This window comes from Poromitra crassiceps, assembly GCF_964638095.1.
Source record: "Poromitra crassiceps genome assembly, chromosome: 12".
Classification (NCBI taxonomy): Eukaryota; Metazoa; Chordata; class Actinopteri; order Beryciformes; family Melamphaidae; genus Poromitra; species Poromitra crassiceps.
The window spans coordinates 43,976,286-43,997,911 of record NC_139632.1 but is presented as its reverse complement, the minus strand read 5'-3'; the positions used below and the strand labels follow the sequence as shown (position 1 = coordinate 43,997,911).

General features: G+C 43.8%; 1 pseudogene across 1 annotated transcript; it reads left to right on the top strand.

Moving 5' to 3' along the window:
- The first annotated feature begins 256 nt into the window (after positions 1-256).
- LOC310786240 (sodium/hydrogen exchanger 1 pseudogene) lies at positions 257-10,320 on the top strand (annotated as a pseudogene). The gene is made up of 7 exons: positions 257-393; positions 564-670; positions 1,177-1,253; positions 1,461-1,608; positions 4,041-4,258; positions 5,916-6,118; positions 10,054-10,320. The product of its transcript is annotated as a sodium/hydrogen exchanger 1 pseudogene (transcript).
- Positions 10,321-21,626: the final 11,306 nt, after the last annotated feature.

The window sequence follows — 21,626 nt, the reverse complement described above, 5'->3', positions numbered from 1 at the left end:
GAATTGCAAAGTTAAATGCCTCCTTCATGTATATGTATGTCTCCTCTCCTTTTTACCCTATGTGTATGTATGTGTCACCTACATTGCACCCCTGTCAGTTGCCCTATGTATGCACTAATTTTTCTATTTCTTCTTTTTAAACTTTTTTGTACCTCACCTGTCGAGGGACTACGGATGGAAATTAGCTAAGGCTATAATCCGGCACATTTACATGCAAATGTTCATTAATGTTGCACTGTCCCTGAAATAAATAAATAAAAAATTACCTACCTGTCTTTAGACTAAATGTCATGACTTTGTTTCAATCTTTTTACAGTTAACAAACAAGCCAGAGCTCCCAGCCCACCGCCCAGCGACATGGTTCTGTGAAACAGTGCCTTCTCCTTCAACCAGGTATAATTCTGGACTTGATCTGAAAGCTTGTGTGATTTATCAAATGTCTTCAAAGGGCGTAATGTAGGGCTAGCATTTGAATCCAGAGGTAAATTAGTATTTGGGACAGCCCTACAGTTGGAACAATATTTGGCATTAAAATGTAATACTTTAATTTGCCTTCATTCCAGTGGCAGCTGGTCTCCTCTCCATGACCTTCTGCTCATGACCGATGCCTGCAGCAACTGGCGGATGGAGCAGGATGTGGCCGTGCTGACCAAGCAGCTGGAACAGCAAGGTAGAGCATGAAGAAGCACACATGAATTTGAATGAGTTTTCATAAACTGTTAAACTCCACCTACCTCCCCCCCATAGAGACACTGCGGAGCGTGCCATCATTCAGAAACCACGCCCAAAACGGGGGAAAACACAATCTCCCCTCCAATCCTGGCATTCCTCCTATGTCGCGTGCATGGTCGGGTGTTGCACAAAAATATCGTATATGCGGAAGATGAACACTCCAACTTACTTCATTGACAGCAACATCCACATTTTTCTTCTTGCCAATTCTCAATGGCTTCCTTGTTTTCCTTGGGAGTACAAAAAAATGTTAACTGGCGATTTTTTTTTACATTTGTTGTCTGCGCAGCCCACCACACAACAGCTTTTAGCTATGTTTAATTCAAGGAAAATGACACTGGTGTGTGGAAATGAACTGTGCTTTTCCCCCGTGATGGGCGTGGCCTATTTCATACTGTACATTTACTGTTTCTCATCTCACTCTGTAACCATCTATCTATACAGACTGAGAACATCCAGTTGAAACGCAGTCTGGAGAAGCTGAAAGGACAGCGTGAGGAACAGGAGCTAGAGATCAACAGGTAAGCACCTAAGGACTCAAAACACTTGAAGGGAATGTGAGTCTCTCTTCTTTTTTCATTTCTTTTCATGAGTGCTGGTTGTACGACAAGAGACCATTTCTCATTTGTGACTCAGAAAAAACGACAGGACTTCTGATGAAGCTGTTTTTATTCATTCATGTATAAATTGCCTGACCCACAGTTTCACTGCTCGCCTGTCTCTTTTAGGTTGACAACACGCCTGAAGGAGGAGAGAATCCACTACTTTGACCTCTGCAGTGAGCAGGGGGCGAAGGAGTGGATGCTGACCCAAGAGCTCATCTCCAAAATCAAGGATGAGAAACATCAGCGGGAGATCCAGGACTTGAAGAACCAGGTGGGGAAGCACTGTATGCTATTGTGTGCTGGGGCAGCAGGCTGAAGGCAGCGGACGCCAACAGACTCAACAAACTGATCCGTAAGGCCAGGGACATTGTGGGGCTGGATCTGGGCTCTCTGACTGCGGTGTCAGAGAAGAGAACGTTGTCCAGGCTACGCTCCATCATGAGCAACGACTCACACCCACTCCACGGCGTGCTAGTCAAACACAGGAGTACGTTCAGTGAGAGACTGATTCCACCTAGATGCAATACGGAGAGGCACAGGAAATCATTCCTGCCTGTGGCCATTGGTCTATTTAATGCCTCTCTTAAAAGAGCACCTCGGAGACGCTCAGTCAAGGACAGTCTGTTGAAAGGCCAGGAGCCCCTGAGCCCCTGATATAAGAGTCATGAAACAGCTTCCCAGTGTCAATTCCTTTTCTCACCCCTCCCTCATGCCCTTATAGCCAATCCAAGATTCAAGATTCAAGATTTGTATTGTCACTCCAGTCCGTAGTACAAGTATCACGTGTGAAATTCTTGTGCTGTAGACTCCGTTACAACATAGTGCAAAATAGCAGGGCATATGAGTGCAAAAACAACAAGAGACACAACAAGCAATAAAACAAGCCAAAAAACAGTGACATATTCACTGCACATAGGTGCAAATAGTATAGACATAATTTAAACATAATTATAATAATGTTTAATAATTAAACATTCTGTTTGCACAGGTGCAAATAGCATAGACCTAATTAGAATTAAACATACGTAATGGTAGCAGCTGCAGTACAGCTACTACATGATTGTTGGGAGTTTATTTGTGTATGTTAAGGAGTCTCGTGGCCTGCGGGAAGAAACTGTCCCTCAAGCGATTTGTGCGTGCTTTTGGGACAGTGTATCTCCTCCCTGAGGGTAACAGGGAGAACATGTGGTTCACATGTGGGGGTGGTTTGTGTCCTTGATGGTCTTCAGGGACCTCCTGAGGCAATCCAATATTGCTGTAGAGGTGGAATGATGAGCAGCTGTAGTGCCTTATGCAACTTGGATGACATTAGTTTTTCGGCCTCTGCATCTTTGACATGATAGTAGAAGTGGTTACCAGACTGGGGTGGGGACATCTCTCTCTGGCTGTCGTGTGTGTTTTCCTGATCAGAATGTATCTTTGACATGATAGTAGAAGTGGTTACCAGACTGGGATGGGGACATCTCTCTCTGGCTGTCGTGTGTGTTTTCCTGATCAGAATGTATCTTTGACATGATGGAGAAGTGGTTACCAGACTGGGATGGGGACATCTCTCTCTGGCTGTCGTGTGTGTTTTCCTGATCAGAATGCATCTTTGACATGATAGTAGAAGTGGTTACCAGACTGGGATGGGGACGTCTCTCTCTGGCTGTCGTGTGTGTTTTCTGATCAGAATGCATCTTTGACATGATAGTAGAAGTGGTTACCAGACTGGGATGGGGACGTCTCTCTCTGGCTGTCGTGTGTGTTTTCTGATCAGAATGCATCTTTGACATGATGGAGAAGTGGTTACCAGACTGGGATGGGGACGTCTCTCTCTGGCTGTCGTGTGTGTTTTCCTGATCAGAATGCATCTTTGACATGATAGTAGAAGTGGTTACCAGACTGGGATGGGGACGTCTCTCTCTGGCTGTCGTGTGTGTTTTCTGATCAGAATGGAACTTAGGCTGGAAATTGGAGCAATTTGTTATGCAGTAACCTCTGACATCACTGTTCCCCTTTGTTGCTGGAGAAGAGTTGAAAATGCTATTTTGTTCAGATTGCCTGTTCCAGTGTGTTCCAGGCCAACGGCGCCCCCGCCAGGCCAGAAAAAAGATTGATTTTTTTTCCTGCTTTCCCCAAAATTTCAATAAACCTTTATGGCATATTATTACAATACAACAATGCTGGTGTTGACAGTGTTGACAGTAATAGAAGATGCCAAATCATTAAAAACAATAAGCATTTTGCTTTTAGGAGCATTGTGCCAGCGTGCAGCGCTGTTCCAAAACGTGTCAACGTGTGTCGTTGCCTGGGAAACGCACATCCCATAATACAACTGTTCGCATCGCATCCCATAATAGTATGATGATACTTGGGATGCCATTGCGTACATGGATGCGAACAGGTTAGCTAAAAGTTTAGTGTCGCCAGTGAGGGCCCCCATCGTTGCGGTCGGGGTACATTTCGAAATCCCTCCAGGCCTGAAATTTTTCTAGGGGAAACACTGCTGTTCCCATATTATTCTCAGAAGCAATAATCAGTGATTTGATAATGTTTGCTTTTATACTAAGACCATCAAAGCTAGATTCAGAAAGAAGAGCGAACATTTTCTGAGGAGTTAGGAAACTATTCAAATCTCATAAAACAATCAAATGTTCACTCACTTTATTATCCATTCAACTGATGCAAAAGGCATTAGCATCTTGTCCCTTGTCCTTACAGGTTGATAGCATGCGGGGCAGTGATGCGACCCTACGTGGAGGCCAAGATATCCCACAAGTCCCACACCACCATCAAGTACTTCCTGAAGATGTGGAGCAGCGTCAGCGAGACGCTCATCTTCAACTTCCTGGGCGTGGCCACGGTGGACGGACAGCACTCCTGGAACTGGACCTTCGTCACGGTCACTGTCATCCTGTGTCTGGTGGCACGGGTCATAGGTCAGCTCTACTGTAGTGCTTTCCAAACGTTCTGAACGTATATGTGATGGCAGGCGGGGGTGTGTTAAGATATACATTCAAACGGAAACATGATGTCATGGTGGACTGCCGTTGATAATCTATGCACAAGTCAAGTGAATAGCTTCTTATGAAACACGTTTGTCACAAAGTTCACTATAGAGCAAGTACTGTACATAATATGTTAAGCAATGAGCAGAGCATATATATATATATATATATATATATATATATATACATATATATACACCAGAGGGTTAGGGTAGCGGAGCGGTGATAATTACCGCTCCTCGCTCCCAGAGCGGTCCTTTCCACCCGCTCCAGCGCTCACGGCCGCTCCAGACCGCTCCCCGCTCGATACAGATTTCACCCGCTCGCACTCACCGCTCCACTCCGCTCAAAAGAATAAGAGAGATAAAAAGGCCAGGGTGTTTTAATTTGCATTTAAACGCGTTTCGGCATATGTGCCTTCATCAGAGCAGAGCATGCTCTGATGAAGGCACATATGCCGAAACGCGTTGACCCTCAATAAAAAAAGAAAGTGGAAATCTGAAGTCTTGCATCTCAATTTTTGGCGTGCTGCTACCGTCACTCTTGTAGTGATTTTTTTGATGATATACTGTCTGTCTGTGACTTCATTGGTTGTTGCCAAGAGTCACGAGCTCATCACAAGATACTGCCACACACATCATGTGATGGGAGAGCTTGTGATGGAAAACCGTTTTTAAGTTGTAGCGGTCAGTGGGTTTGTGGTCACTTCAGTGCCTACGGAGCCATCTCACATAGAGTAGCTTATTAAAACACACAATCAGAGAGAAAAGTCATTTGACTTTTATTAGGGCTAATTCATAAAACTCTGCAGTGACAGAACAGCAGCACGCAAAATCTGCACCACGGTAATTTACCCCGATTCATAAAATTATGAATTATGATTGTGAATACCATGATGGATCCACATTAGTTATTAGTCAGCTGCAACACAGGTGATCACAGCCAATCACAACCAACATGTTAATTAAGCTTGACATATGCAACAGTCTGCCTCTGAGTCTGTATCTGTCAATGGGCAGCAGAGACATGTTAGAATGGCAGATGATGTTGGGCATGGTAAACCAAATGTTTATGATGTCACTGACTGAGATTATGAATTGGTCAGTGGTGATCATCACCTGATGAAGACCTATCAATGCTCTGTAAGATAAATATATAGGAGCATTGGTGGCAGCAGCCTTCTCTTTAGGCTACTTTATCTCTGCTACACTCCAGCACCTGCTAAAACGTTTATGTGACGTGTATGGTCATCTTCTCTTTTTCAAAATGATAATTTTCATTAGTTAACGTTCATTTTTACAATAGACCGTGACCAAAATGGGTGGAAGAATGGAGAAAACGGGTCATGCAAAATTTGCAAATCGCTTCCCAATATTTCGCATTTTGAAGCACCCTACCGTGACGGTATCTGCCCCTAACGTTACTCTAAACCTGCCAGTAAGTTTTATGATACAGCCCCATTCTATGGCCCTAAATGGTCAACTCTGGCAACTAAATAGGCAAAAAAAATAGCAAATATTACAGTATTTGACCCAAATCTGTTACACACACACTCAAACCCAGTTTCTCATGACATTGTCCTTCCCAGGTGTGGTTGCTCTGGTCTACGTTATCAACAAGTTCCACATCGTCAAGCTGACCACCAAGGACCAGTTCATTATAGCCTACGGTGGCCTGCGAGGAGCCATCGCCTTCTCCCTGTGCTACCTGCTGGACAAGGACCATTTCCCCATGAGAGACATGTTCCTCACCGCCATCATCACCGTCATCTTCTTCACTGTCTTTGTCCAGGTACTGGGACACCATCTTGTCTGTTCTGTTCCCCACTCAACAGACTGTGTTGTCACATCGTTAGCCGTTAGCTGTTAGCCGCGTTAATATAAGAGCCCGACCCGTCACCCGTGACGTAAACACATACATGCAGGCAGGCTACATACACAGTCACTCGCAAAGGTTTATTACAGCTGAGAGGCTAAGTAAGGGACGCTAAGTTATCTCTCTGACTCGTTTGCTCCAATACACCCTTTTCACGGGGGCCATTTTGTGTCAAAAAGGCAGGGTAAAGACAGGGGCAAGCATAACACTAATGAGGGTTTCCAACTTCCATGATTCACCCGTTTACACAACTTCTTTGCGGGTTATCTGCCCCGGTGTACAACTGATTCAGCTCAGTCTGTCAGGAGGTGTGAGGTGATGCGCTTCATCAGATGGCCTCTAAGTTTACACCAACCGCAAAGATCATCTCATATCATACGAGGGAGTCCTGTTCAGTCTGTCTCGTGGTGTTGCCTAGTTGAAGGATTTGCCTAATAAGATTCAAGATTATTTCAAGATTTCAAGATTATTTTAATTTGTCCCGAGGGAAATTTGTCTTGGACATACAGGCTGCCACATAGGTACACAGTGCCATAACAAAAACAACAACAAAAAACAATAGTGCATAGCACACCAGTGCCGACATGTGCAAACACACAACCAAAGTGCAAACATCAATAATTTACAGTACAATCAACAATACATTACCTATGACCTGAGTTTAGGAGACTGACTGATATGGGGATGAAAGAGTATTTGTATCTGTTGAGGTGTCTTTTTTTGTTCTTGATTGGGACTCTGTAACGCCTGCCAGATGGAAGCAGTTCGTATTCTGAATACAAGACAAAATTGTCAAAATAGAGCGTGCATGTACACGGATATCGATTTGTTTAGGTGGGCGTTGTTTTAGGTGGCTAAATTATGTTTTTTTGTTTAGTTGTTGACCCCCAGGACTTAGAGAGAAAAAGCTGGTGATGCTGCTGCTCTGGGTGCCGGATCTCGTTCGACGCTGCGCCCCGCTTCAAGAACACTGTACCTAATTAAGTTAGTGTATCTGACTAGCTGATACTTGTTAAATACTTGATAAATGTTTTAACATTGCATGATATTCAGTATAATCTCAGATATCCGGCAAGAAAAAAAATATTAATTTCACTAAACTTCCTGAAATTCCAATTCACTTCCAATGTTTCATTGGAATTGATTGATTGATTGATTGAATTGACCCCAATGCTGTTGCAGACCACCATGCCACTGCATCGTGGCAATTACGGTCAGATGCAGCATTGGGATGCTGAAAATAGGTGTTAGATCTACTGTATGCAGTAGATGGCGCCATTTTGCAATGACGAATACCTCTGTTACATTTAGACTTCACTGTTTATACCAAGATATATTTGAAGCTGCTAGTGTAAGAAAGGAAACCCACAGTGACCTTGGCTTGTGTGATGAACACCAACATGAGGAAGGGATCAGTGGGATATTGCAGCAGACGTGTCTTTAGCATACATGTAACAAACACTGACCTTGCATGCAAGATCATGTGACACAGTTCCATTTCTATTTGGTCCTAGATAGTCCATGGGCCAAGGCAAAAATCGGTACCACCTGAGGTGACCGCACGATTTTGTTATTTTTGTCTTCCTACATGTCTGTAGTTTATATTTTGGTATGATAACCCTGCCCATTTGGTAGCTTAAGGATAGTTATCACTCTGTAAACAAACCTACCCCCATATAAATGACAAAACCCTGATTTCTGTGTATTAGTCCAGATGATATGTGAAAATGATGTTCCCTTTTTCGTAAAAGCATGAAACTTGGTACGCTTATAGTTTGGGGCCCTGTACAGTTTCAGAAATTGAGCCATCACAAAAATGCCTTGTGGCGGCCATTTTAATTCTGCCATAAGCATAGTTTGCATCATATCTCCTGAACCACACATGCTAACACTGAAAAGGAGATGTCTATCCCAACGTTTTCATGGTCAAGGATTACAATGATACCATAGAACATCATAAAGTGTTAAAGTGACTAATCAATTGTGAATTTGATGACGTTGTGAGAAGGAAATGACAGTATCTGATAACTGATGCTATCCTCTCCCGGTAGGGAGGGGAGGCTGGCCAGCGAGACTAACATAATTATGAAATTACCCTCAAAACACAATAATTGTCAATACTAAACCATGTTTGGTAGGCATGAATTTGCAATTAAAATAGCTATAATTCACCATTGTTAATCTCCGTCCTTACTCTAAAAATGGTAAACCCCATCTTGGATTTGGCCGTCTGGCAGAAAGTCGCAGGATGTTTGGGAGGGGCCTGGGGGCTATTTTAACAAAAGGCCCATAGAAGTAACCCTGACCCAAATTACTCATCAAAAAATGTTAGCCAGAGAGTGGTCATGGAATTGAGGTTATAGCATCAGTTATCAGAAACTGTGATTTCCTTCTCACGTCATTAAATTCACCATTGATTAGTTACTTTAACAGTTTATGATGTTCTATATGGTAGCCATCACCTTTTCTGTGTTATCATGTGTGATTCAGGAGATATGATGCAAACTACATAATTCACTTATGGCGGAATTAAAATGGCCACCACGAAGCATTTTTGTGATGGCTCAATTTCTGAAGATTTACGGGGCCCCAAACTATATGCGTACCAAGTTTCATGCTTTTATGAAAAAGTGAACATGATTTTCACATATCATCTGGACTAATACACAGAAATCAGGGTTTTGTCATTTATATGGAGAAGGTTTTTTACAGAGTGATAACTATCAATAAGCTACCAGATTGGCAGGGTTATCATACCAAAATATAAACTAGAGACATGTAGGAAGACAAAAATACAAAAAGTGCGCGGTCCCCTTAGGTGGTACCGATTTCACCATTGGCCCATGGACTAATTGCATTGTATCTTTCTCAAAACACCACTGAATTCACCAAAACATCACTGAATTCACCATTAACTATTCATGTGAACAGTTTATGATGTTGTATAGAGTGTCATTGTAATCCCTGACCATGAAAACATAGGGGTAGACATCACATTTTCTGCGTTATCATGTGTGGTTCAGAGATATGATGAAATCAGGGTTTTGTCATTTTTTTGGGGGTAGGTTTGTTTACAGAGTGATAACTATCCTTAAGCTACCAAATCGGAAGGGTTATCATACCAAAATATAAACTAGAGACATGTAGGAAGACAAAAATAACAAAATCGTGCGGTCACCTCAGGTGGTACCGATATGTCAAAATTTCAGCCTTGGCCCATGGACTATTGTGGGCGTGAGATATTTCAACATTGTATTACAATGTTTACAATGATGACTGTTGTCTTTTTGGGTGTAATTCTCCACCCTGGACTTTGTGTCTGCTAGCTTGGCTTTCTTCTTCCTCTGTATGAGCAGTGAAAGTTACATTTTGCCTACATTGTCGATTAATCGGTTAACATAGATTGATCGATCAAATTCTTAATGTAGTAGGAGGAGTAGGGTTGAATTAGTTTGGAGTCTGCTACTATAGGTTGGAGGCTTTAGCTGATGTGGCCTCCAGAAGCATCCTGCGTGAGGCGATCCAGGACCGTCCTCACGTGATCAAAGGGGTCCCATAAACACGAGACAGGACAAAAGTGACAAAGCAAAGCAAAATGAGACAGACACTAATATCAACTGTCCACAGGTGATGTGGCTGTGCGTACCAGACTGACCTCTCGAGGGCCGAGGCAGACGCCATTTTAAGCCCCGTATGGACAAAAAGACACCATAAGATCAAAAGATGAACAGCCACAACAAAGACATAAATATTGATCATATCTACATGCGAAAGGGGGATGACTGTAACACTACGAAACTGTGATATATGAACAATATTAACTAATTTTCTGTGATATTATCTCTCCTCAGAGTCACCTGTTTGAGAGCATCCAGGAGGGCAAGTATGAGTTTCCAGACAAGGACTGGGCTCACATCTCAGAGGGAGCCAAGGACCTCATATCCAAGCTGCTGGTCTGGGATGCCACTCTGCGTCTCAGTGCTGCTCAGCTCCTCCAGCAGCCACTCTGCGTCTCAGTGCTGCTCAGCTCCTCCAGCACCCACTCTGCGTCTCAGTGCTGCTCAGGTCCTCCAGCACCCCTGGGTTCAGGGGGTAGGTGTCTTCTAAACTTCTATTGACACATGACTACTGGTACTCTAATTCATCCAGTGGCATTTATTAGTAATACACTTAGGAGTTTATTTCACAATCTTTATTTAGTGGTTATTTCAAAGTTAAAGTGTACATGCTGGTGTTTTCATTTCCCCAGAATGCTCCAGAGAGAGATCTTCCAACTCCTCATTTTCTCCAAAGGTAAAACCAGATAGCTTTGAAAACTATGTCAAATTCATCTCTAAAGCCCTTTAAACAATTGTCAGTGCTTGTGCAAAGTGCTTTACAGAGCAACAAAGGACATTGATAAATACATTTTAATTAATTAAATTAAATTAATACATAATAGATAAATAATTGTATTACTTTCTGAAGACTGGACAATGTGTGGTGTGTTTATATTATTACATTATACTTTTATACCTCTCAAACAATTTCTGTTGCTCTGCACAGCCCAGCTTTATTTTCCAACTTTTCTCAAAAGTTTCACAATCTAGGCCGTCCAGGTAGTGTAGCGGTAGATTCCCTGCCTACCAACACGAGGGTCGCAGGTTCGCGCCCCCGGATTAGTCGGGTGTCGGGCAATGGGTCTGCGGGTGGGAAGCCAGATTAAGGGTATGTGTCCTGAAGCGGCTGGCATGTCTTGGAGGAAGCATGGTGCTAGTCTACAGCTCTCCCCAGATTGGCAGAGGGTGGAGCAGTGACCCTGGGCAGCAGAGCAGGGGGAAATTGGCCAAGTACAAATGGAGGGGAAATCTGAAAAAAGTTTCACAATCTAAGCTTTTACTCTGAAGGCAAAATCGCTCTACTTCCTGTCTCACCCTGGTTAACTCATACAGTAGGTAACTTGACGCAGCAAAATCGCACCACTTCCTGTCTAGTCCTGAGCAGGAAAGCTAACTTTTACTTGGTCCCACATGTTCTTTTGGGCATGAAGTGTCCTAAATGAGAGCATTCAACCGTGTGTGTGTGGGTGTGTGTGGGTGTGTTTAGGTGTGTGCGTGCGTGTGTGTGTGTGTGTGTGTGTGTGTGTGTGTGTGTAGGTGTGTGCGCGCAGTCAGAGAGCCCAGATCCAGCCCCACAATGTCCCTGGCCTTACGGATCAGTTTGTTGAGTCTGTTGGCATCCGCTGTAGTGTTAATTTTGTCGGCTATTTTTTTATTTAGTCTTAGTCTTAGTCCCATGTTAAATGTCCTTGTTAGTCTTTGTCATATTTAGTCAACCTCATCCTGTTTTTATTTAGTCAAGTTTTAGTCGACTAAAAGTTTGAGCATTTTAGTCTCAGCTTAGTCAGACTAAGCTGACTAAGCTTAGTCTGACTAAGCTTAGTCCATAAGTATATTAAGTATAGACCACTTAGTAAAGACCACTTAGTAAAGACCATAAGTATATTAGTCTAGTCTTAGTCAACAAAAACTGTTCACATTTTAGTCTAGTTTTAGTCAATGAAAACTGTTGAATCTGCTGATGCGCTTCACTAGTAATGGTATTTCAAAGCAGTGTTGGCAACTCTTTCCCAGGGAAATTAATGCTGACCCTGCCCACCCGGGCCAGTGTCGGCATATTTACAGTCCCTGCTCAGCCCGCAGCTGAGGGGAGAATGGAGGGAGGCTGGCTGTGCTGTGTGGAAAGCACTCAGACCTCTCTGGATATAATGTAGACAAGCAAGTAGCTGTACATTTTGGGAACACAATGCCTCATACACATATAGATAAGACCCTTAGCTAAGACTGGGTGGATTCTGTTGTAACTACTGCAAATGTTTTTCAGACAGCTAAATGTCAGCTAGATCTATGATGCTGCAACACAGGAAACTGAACTGCTGCATTGAGGGGGGGAAACAGTCTATAATTAGTGTTAATTTTGTTGTCTATTTTTAAATTTAGTCGTAGTCTTAGTCCTGTGTCAAATGTCCTTGTTAGTTTTTATCATATTTATTCAACCTCATCGTCTTTTTGTTTAGTCAAGTTTTAGTCGACTAAAAGTTTGAGTATTTTAGTCTTGTCTTAGTCAATGAAACTAAAAGTCTGAACATTTTAGTCTCGTCTTAGTCTTGGGGAAAAAGGTAGTCGACTAACATTTTTCGTCGACGAAATTAACACTAATCCGCTGCCTTCAGCCTGCTGCCCCAGCACACAATAGCATACAGGAAGGCACTAGCCACTACCGACTCAGAACATCCTCAGCATGGTCCGGCAGACGTTGAAGGACCTCAGCCATCTCAGAAAGTAGAGACGGCTTTGCCCCTTCTTGTAGAGTGCATCAGAGTTCTTAGCCCAGTCTAGTTTATTGTCAATGTACACTCCAAGGTACTTGTAATCCTCCACTATGTCAACACTGACCCCGTCGATTGAAACAGGGGTCACCGGAGCCTTGACCCTCCTCAGGTCCACCACCAGCTCCTTTGTCTTTGACACATTGAGCTGCAGGTGGTTCTGCTCACACCATGTGACAAAGTTGGCCACCACATCCCGATACTCATCGTCGTCGCCATCTTTGATACATCCCACTATCGCAGAGTCGTGAGAGAACTTCTGAAGGTGGCAAGACTCTGTCTGGTAGGTGAAGTCCGTGGTGTAGATGGTGAAGAAGAAGGGAGAGAAGGCCGTCCCCTGTGGTGCTCCTGTATTGCTGACCACTCTGTCTGACACACAGTTCTGCAGGCGCACATACTGTGGTCTGCCAGACAGGTAGTCCACAATCCAGACCACCAGGGGGGCATCCACCCGCATCGCCGTCAGCTTCTCACCCAGTAGAGCCGGCCTGATGGTGTTGAAAGCACTGGAGAAGTCGAAGAACATGACTCTCACAGTGCTGGCCGGGTTGTCAAGGTGGGCGTAGGCGCGGTTGGTCAGGTAGATGACAGCGTCCCCCACTCCCAGTCGGGGCTGGTAGGCGAAATGGAGGGGGTCTAGGGATGGTTTGACCATAGGCCTGAGCTGCTCCAGGACGAGTTTCTCCAGGGTCTTGGCTTTTTAGGTATAGGGACGATACAGGACATTTTCCACATCACGGGGACCCTTTGGAGACTCGGGCTCTTGTTGAAGATCAGCTGTAGCACATCACAAAGCTGGGGGGCACAGGCTTTGAGCAGCATGGGGCTGACGCCATCCGGGCCAGCTGCTTTCCTAGTGTGTAGCCTCATAAGCTGATTCCTCACCTGGTCCGCTGTGATGGTCAGCGTGGGTGGGGGGGGGGGGCATCATCAGCTCTGAAGCCCTTTGGGGGGGGGAGGGGCGGTGTAGCCTCGTCTCTGGGTGACGGGGTATAGACAAGTTTCCTGGGCACTTCCGGTTTGCTTCCGGACTCGGCCGCGATCGTGTCTGTCGGTTCCGGTGTTTGTGAATACGGAGAAGCGTAACGTACTACCGTAGTAGCCATAGCGACCGCCGAAAAAATGCAAACTTGGGATCATTCTGCGAGTCTCCTATCTAATGAAAGAGTGTCTATCCCACACCCGTTGACACTGGACACATGGGAAGATAATATGTGTAAATGGCCGAACGTAACTACAGGCAGGATTATAGCGTATTTTGAGGAATCAATGGCGGTGGATGGCAACGCGATGAACAATCTCAAAAGCTCCGAAGCGTACCAATATCTCCACAGCAACAAAGTAGGTCGGGTATGTTGTAACGCTATGTATTTCATCAAATTACCCCCGTTGTGAATGAATATTACGGCTATTATTCCAGTGTTGTCATTAAGAGGCCGATTTCGCAGCAAGAATATTTAATTGGTCGGCACGTCGTTCTCGGTAAGGACGCTTTCGTTATTGAAACAGACAACATGCATGCACACTCCTACTGTAGCCTATCTATCTGCATTTGCAGACATTCATGAACCCATATCTTCTGGACATTGCCTTGATGAAAAAACAACGCAGCTAAAAGTAATACGTGCGACAGTGTCAGTGCAGAGTGCAGACAGCGCACAACTTGAATCTCCAGCAATAGGCTACGCACCTTAATCTCTCCCACTCCACACCTGGCACCTGCGTCAGCTCTCCTGCACTCGTTCTCGGCTCGCATGTGGCTTTATTGGTGGTAAGCATTTTGATTCATCTCCTCATCATACGAGCGTCGGGCAACAAGCGCGAGCCATTGATTGATTGATTGATTCGCCCGAGTAGGTAAAAAGGCTTTTTACCTCCGCTAAATTGACAGCCTACGTCGGGTCTCTTTTGCTTTTGACGGCGGCAGGCACGCTTCTGTTTCTTTCCTGCCGTCTTGCTGGCCTCGGCTGAAGTAGGCTACTTGTTGCATGATCTCGATTAAAAAAAAAGGACTGGCCTAGCAAGGGATGTCTGTTTTGACATTTCGGTTTCCTCCTGTGTGTTTCCTCACAGCGGGTCCAGCGCTGGCCGGCGGGACTGATGCTGCTTGTTGTGCAGCTTTTAAACGGCGCTCTACAGTAAAGAAAGCGTCTGCTATATTTTTCTTTTTCACCAACACTCAACATACAGGGGGCGGAAAACATATGATGTAATAAGTCTCTATTTAAGTCGTAGCTTATTGGCAACATCAGGCTGCTGTGGACGCTATGTGGACTTAACCGGAAGCCGGGGACATATAAGGCTGCTATGGCGCCGCCCTAGTCCAGCGCTGGGAAACTTGTCTATAGCCTGGGGGATGAGGGGGAGGGGAAGGTGATAAGCCTGGAGGGCCATCAGCCAGAGCCGGAGGGGGGGGAGGGGGGGGGGGGCACGACCCGTTCCTTGATGGGCCACGACCCGTTCCTTACACCCTACCAACGCCAACAGCTGCTCAAGAAAGTCAAAGAGGTGAGACTCTCTTCCAGCCATCCATCATGCAGGAACTACCACAGTGAGAACATCACATCACGTCACATCACACATGCATTTCATTCCAGGCTTCTTCCCTATGGGACATTTCCATACTTCCTGTTTACATTTGAAACCCCTCCTAAATCCAGTTGTTAGGGTTGTCTTTTTTAAATTGCAAAACATGTAGTACAAATGTACAAAGGTGATTTAATAGATTTCTTATTGTTGCAAGAATATATTGTTTTAGTATATTGTTTGCTACGCTTTTCAAAAACAATAAATAAAGACTTTAAGTTGGTGAATATGGTTTTATGGATGTGAAATGTTGCTAAAATGTCTGCCATGTTTTAACTGGGGTCTCTCTGGGATTTTGTGTGTGTGTGTGTGTGTGCATGCATGCGTGTGTGTATGCGTGAACACGCGCATGAAGGTGCATGGCCACATCCGCTCCATGTCTCCGTCCCTGGTCGCTCAGCTGGGTGGACTAGCGGTGGAGATGTCAGAAGCAGAGCTGGGCACCCTCCGTCTGTCCGAGCTGAGGAGTATCTACGCCATGGGATCAGTCAACACCTGGACAGACAGACAGGTATCAGCTTCGGTCATAGCCGGAGACATATTACATCCACTGTGTTGTGTGTTCACTCGCTTTCTGAAACAAATTGTACAAGTAGCACTGGCATGCTATACAATACAGGGTGAAGGTACAAGTACGTTGCTAATACATCCACCTACAATCCTGTTTGAGGCTATTTTACGCTCACTCATTCTCTCCATGGCTTTCATCCTAGCTGGCTGTGCTGTTCAGCCGCTTGTTAAACGCCACCAAGCAGAAACCTTCACAGCTGGACTCCAGCACTTTTGTGGCGATGGGATACATCGTGTGTGGAGCTAAAACAACAGAGATGCGTTTTTTCAATGCTGTGGAGTTCAGGTGAGACGTGTGTGTGTGTGTTTATTAGGGGTGTCAAAAATAATCGATTATAAGATGCATCGTCGATGCGGACGTGCACGATTCTGCATCGATTCACAAATGTCAAGAATCGATTATTATTATTTTTATTTATTTTTTTAACACGTTGAGTGCCAAGGACGAGATATCTCGGCTTACATGATCCAACCGTTGAGTGCCAAGGACGAGATATCTCGGCTTACATAAACATTTTTTTTTTTTGACGGTGGGACATAGGGCTGCACGATATATCGTTTACACATCGACATTGCGATGTGCGCATGCGCGATAGTCACATCGCAGGGCGTGCGATGTCAAAAGCAAATTAACTCGTCATGTTGCTTGATAAACTCTCACTTTAGGGGTAGCCTACTGAGTGAAATGCAGGCTCTCTCAAAGGAGAGAGACGCCCCGCTACTGTACTCACTCATTTAGTGCTTAGCTTCAACACAACAAACATGCACAGAGACCTAAATTGAATTATCTTTTGCTTATGTTGCGTTGCTGACAGTAGCCCGTCTATAAACGATGTGGTTGTGGAGGCGGACTTGTCCACAGTTTGCAGCGCACTCGCATACAGCAGGCTGGCTGCTGTAACTCAACATGCCCGTGGAGTGGAGATATTTACTCTTGAAACACCAAAAAGCAAGACCGCAACTTATGACACGAAGGCTGATTACTGAGAAGTTGTCCGTGTTATCACTGTGGCTGTCTCTCCCCTTCAAGTCTCTGATGTTGCATCACATGATAGCAGTAACGTTACGGTAGAGTTAATCATACATAGCGACTTATTTACACAAAACATGTCAGTGAAAATAAAAAGAGAAGAGACATATCTGGGCAATTAAATGTATATTTATTACTTTTCACGAATGAATTGTTTGTCACCGGTCGGCTGCATGTGAATCCTCGTCTCTCTGTACTGCCAGCCTTGCGCTCAAAAACCGGAACTCCGCAGATGCGGAGTGTACCACTTGGTCGTTTCTGGAGGGGGTTTCCGGGGGGTCAGACCAAGTGTGTAAAGTGGCAGGGGTGTTTCATTGTTGATTTATTGAAACGTTAGAAGAACGAAAGAAGTTGAAAGCAGTGATTATAATCAATGAAATCTAATGTTTTTCTGCAAATAGCATCATTGGGAGGTAGATTCTGGCACTCAATATTAGGGGTGGGCAATATATCAATTGTATATCAATATTGTGATATGAGACTATATGGTCTTAGATGTTGGATATGGTAATATGGTGATACAGCATACATGTTGTCTTTCCCTGGTTTTAAAGGCTGCATTACACTAAGTGAAGTGTAGGCTAGTGACATTTTAAAGTAGAATGTCATAACTTACTCACTTTTTCATGTATGTAGCCTAAGTCATGGAAATCCATTGGTCAAAATGTGTATGCACCCTGATAGATGACGCTCTGAGGCCTACAGTATAGGCGACAGCCCAGTCGTTGAGAAACATTAAAATACCTAATTTCCCCTCCAAAATCAGATGGACTCCTCTACAAAATCATCCCAATCATTCTAGAAGTATTCTTTTCTTTAAAATAGAGCTATTCTGGTAATCTGGTGAAAATCTGTATTTTTTCATATCGCAATATATATCGCAGGGGCAGGGAATATCGCAATGTCAGTTTTTTCCAATATCGTGCAGCCCTAGTGGGACATCGATCAACCCCTTTTATGTCTCCTATCCCAGAATTGGAGGAAGAGAATGTGTATAATCTATTTTACCGACCAGCTAGGTGGCGACGGTGCCCTCCCGACAGAGAGAAAGTCAACCAAAAGCAGCCGCCTCCCGCGGCTGCTTCCTCCATTCTCAAGGAAATGGCTTGCCGATTTTACAGTCATCAGTCACCAGACTCGCCGCTCTCGGGCCGCGCCAGCAGCAGCACACGGGGGATTGCAAATTTGCATAATATATTATGGGTGAAACACACTTTGAAACGCCCGCAGAAAGGCCAGAATCGCACGCATTCCGAAAACCCAGAAACGAACGAGCCTCATTCTCATACTGTAGGCGGGGACGCTTTCGCGCTGCTGCGGTGGGGGGTTCCAGAAATGGACTGGGTGGGCAGCATAAAGCCTAGAGTCGCACGGGGCTTCATCGGGGCTCTCAAACCCAAGAGACGAGTGAGCCCTATCCACACTCGCTGCCAGGGAGGGAGGCTGCTCAAACTCGCTGCCAGGGAGGGAGGCTGCTCAAACTCGCAGCAGCAGCAGCAGAGCACTCGCTTGTGACAAACGCAGGCTGAAAGCCACTAGACACGCCCACGGAGGGAGGAGTTGAAGGAGAGGGCGTTCGGAACTATATTGTTTGGATGTCTGATCTCTCACTGATGCCAAAAATAAATGGTTAAAGTGACTGTTCTGCCTGTTTGATTGAATTTCACAAAACTGCGATTATCTCAGCTTTCACTCTCAGACAGCTGAAACCATGCTGTACTCAACGGCTAATATCTACATAACTACTAACTCTACAAACTAACTCTTTTAGACAGAGAAAGCACACATTCTATTAGTACTTTTGTGAACTTCGTGTTCACAACCTCCAAGCAGAAAAGAATCCTCGGCTCTTGTAAAATGAGCCAGAATCCTCAAAAAACGGCCTGGCAGAAGCTACCTACAGCAAAAAAAAAACGGCTGGCAGTCAATGTGTTAATAATCAAATAAAATATAATGGAAGTACATGCAGTTGTTTATTTTAATTATGGATCATAATACAATGCAATTCCAAATGCACTTTTATTTTAAAAGTAGTCACGCAGTGAGAAAAAAGAAAGTGAGAAAAAATAAATCATTGGGGAATATTGGGGGAAAAAAGTGATGCATTGATTTAAGATGTATCGAGATGCATCGATAATCGAATCGAATCGAATCGTAGCCCTCTGAATCGTAATCGAATCGTGAGGCTAGTGAAGATTCACAGCCCTAGTGTTTATACGTGTATATTAGGGCTTTCACAGTCAACAAAAAAACACTAGTCGACACTATGCATCATAATCAACTAATCGTTCATCTGTGGTGAAGAATAAATACATAAATTGAACATAGATTTGTTTGAACACTCATTTTCCACATGACGCCATGTTAAATCAACAGAATTGAAGGTACTTATTCACCTTATTCTTTGCGCACACATGGACGCTTCCGCATTACGTCATTTCGTAATAGTATTTCCGTTTTAGACTTGCCAAAAACCTCGCAGGCAAGATGGCCGCCCACACTCTCCTCCTAAACTGGCAGAATTACTCCCCCATAAACTAACATATCTTGGCCAATAAGTATGTAACATACAAAATAAAACAACCCGTAATATCTTAATTTTATGTAGAATGCAGAGGACATGTAACTGTTTAGTTAAACTTGCATTCCAGGAATATTGTGCTCTAAAGATGACGTTAGTGGAGTCGAGACTGTTTTGTCCTGAAACCCACCTAGGTTGCGCCAGGCGTAACCTATGTGGGATTCAAAATAACGCATCCGAGATAGAAACGTTATGAATATAGCCACGTTTATAAAAAACAAACTAACGCTGGTGATCCGTATGGAAACAGTGTTACTCGAAATGGTTAAAAGTTATATCAATTTGGTCATTCAGTGGCATTTTACTGCCATATAACATAACTAACTAGCGGCTAATATTAGCCACAGTAGGCAACTAGCGCTGAACCGGAAGAACAAATACGTTTGCGTTGAACGCGGAAGAGAGAAAAAGTGGGTGTGGTGAATAAGGTGAATAGACAGAAAGACTCGTCTATGTTGTTACTGAAGTCAAACAGTCGCTATCTCCAACTCAGACAAGCTGCTGGGGTGTAATGGCTCATTTGTAAACAGCCTCTCAGAGCCAATCAGGACTCTGCTATTTCACATATCTCCACATTGGTCCCGCCTACATTAAGTTAACCCTTTACTGGCTGTTTTTGAGACCCTTTTGATGAGAATTGATCATTTCTATTGTGTGAAAAAAATATATCTTCAGCGGTATTAATCGACTAGTCAACTATTATTTGGAAGTAGTCGATGACTACTAAAATTCAGTAGTCGTGAATACCCTAGTGTATGTGTATATATATCTATTATTATTATACTATTATATTGTATATTATTATACTATAATATTATTATCTATTTACTAGTATAATATTATTATACTAGTATTATATATAAATACTGCTGGTTTAAAAATGGGCTGTACATTCACAAAAAGATCTATATATAGTGTGTATATATGTATATACTGTATGTGTGTGTGTATATATATATATATATATATATATATATATACACACACACACTATATGTACTGTATGTGTGTGTGTGTGTAGATATATGAGGACCGCTTTTATGACTGTTGAAGCATTTTCTGAAAATCTCATAAAAAAACGCATTTACACTGTATGCTTCATTTACACTGTAGCTTCATTTACACTGTAGCCTACGCTTCTGTACTGAAAATCATAAAAGTCATAAACTTTTGTTAACCACAGACCTTATTTCAAGCATTCAACCAAAATCCTCACACATAAATCCCATTGACTTTTACACATAAGAGGCGGAAGTGTTAACATCCAGGTCCGGACTCATTCCTGTGGTACTTCTGTCCCCTTTACTTACTGTGTGACCTGCTGTCTCCCCCTGGTGGCTGCAGTAAGGCTGTGCTGTGGCTGGGTCAGCTGAGGCTGTCCTGCTCACCAGACCAGTTGCTGGCTCTCGTCGACCTTCTGCAACACAGTCTTGCATTTGGACCCACAGGTAACTGGAAGACTGATGTCTTCATTGAGATTGGAGTTCTGGCAGGTAAGACACATCCACTCTCCTCATGTTGAGCACCCTGATATGAACAATCCTCTCTGTGATCATCTGCTAAATGTGATTTTTCACTCAGTTATGTTGGTGGCTGTTTAGCTCTGGGAGCATTGATGCTACTTCACTTTCTCGTTGTGCAGCTGGTCTTCCAGATATGTCCATGTCAGCTTTGGTGAGGGACCAAATTGAAGGAATCACACCTCTGGCTATCTCAATGATACCACCTGAGCAGTTTAGTGTAAGTCTTAAATGACTATTATTACTAGTTTACTGTACACTGACCTGACTTCCACAAAACAAGTCTATGGAGTTCTATTCAGCTTTTGTTCTGGGACCCGAAATGTCTTGTTATCTATGTTGGTGTGTTCATCTTGACAATTCGTGCCTCCCCTCATTTGGCTCATGTCACCTTCTGCAGGTGGTGTTTAACCCGAACCAGATCAGCATGTTCTCCTATGAGCAGGCTGTGGCAGTAACAGCTGAACAGGAAGCAGCCCTGTCAGGTAACCAGTGGAAAGCCCTGGGTATTGTGCTGTCACCCTGGGAGGACAGGCCTGCCGACTTCAGAGGTAAACCACTGCAACTTGGATCATTAAAAAAATAAATTAAAAAGCCCATTGATAAATTAGAAACATGTACTTAAAGGCCCATTCCGTTGGTTCTGGCGAGAAATAAATGTGCACAAAGTGTTTATTATTGGCACTGAGTGAATGCGCCTTGACGTCACTTAAAAATGGCGACCAGGGGCGTTTCTCTCCGACCAGCCGTTCAGAAGATACATGGAAAAC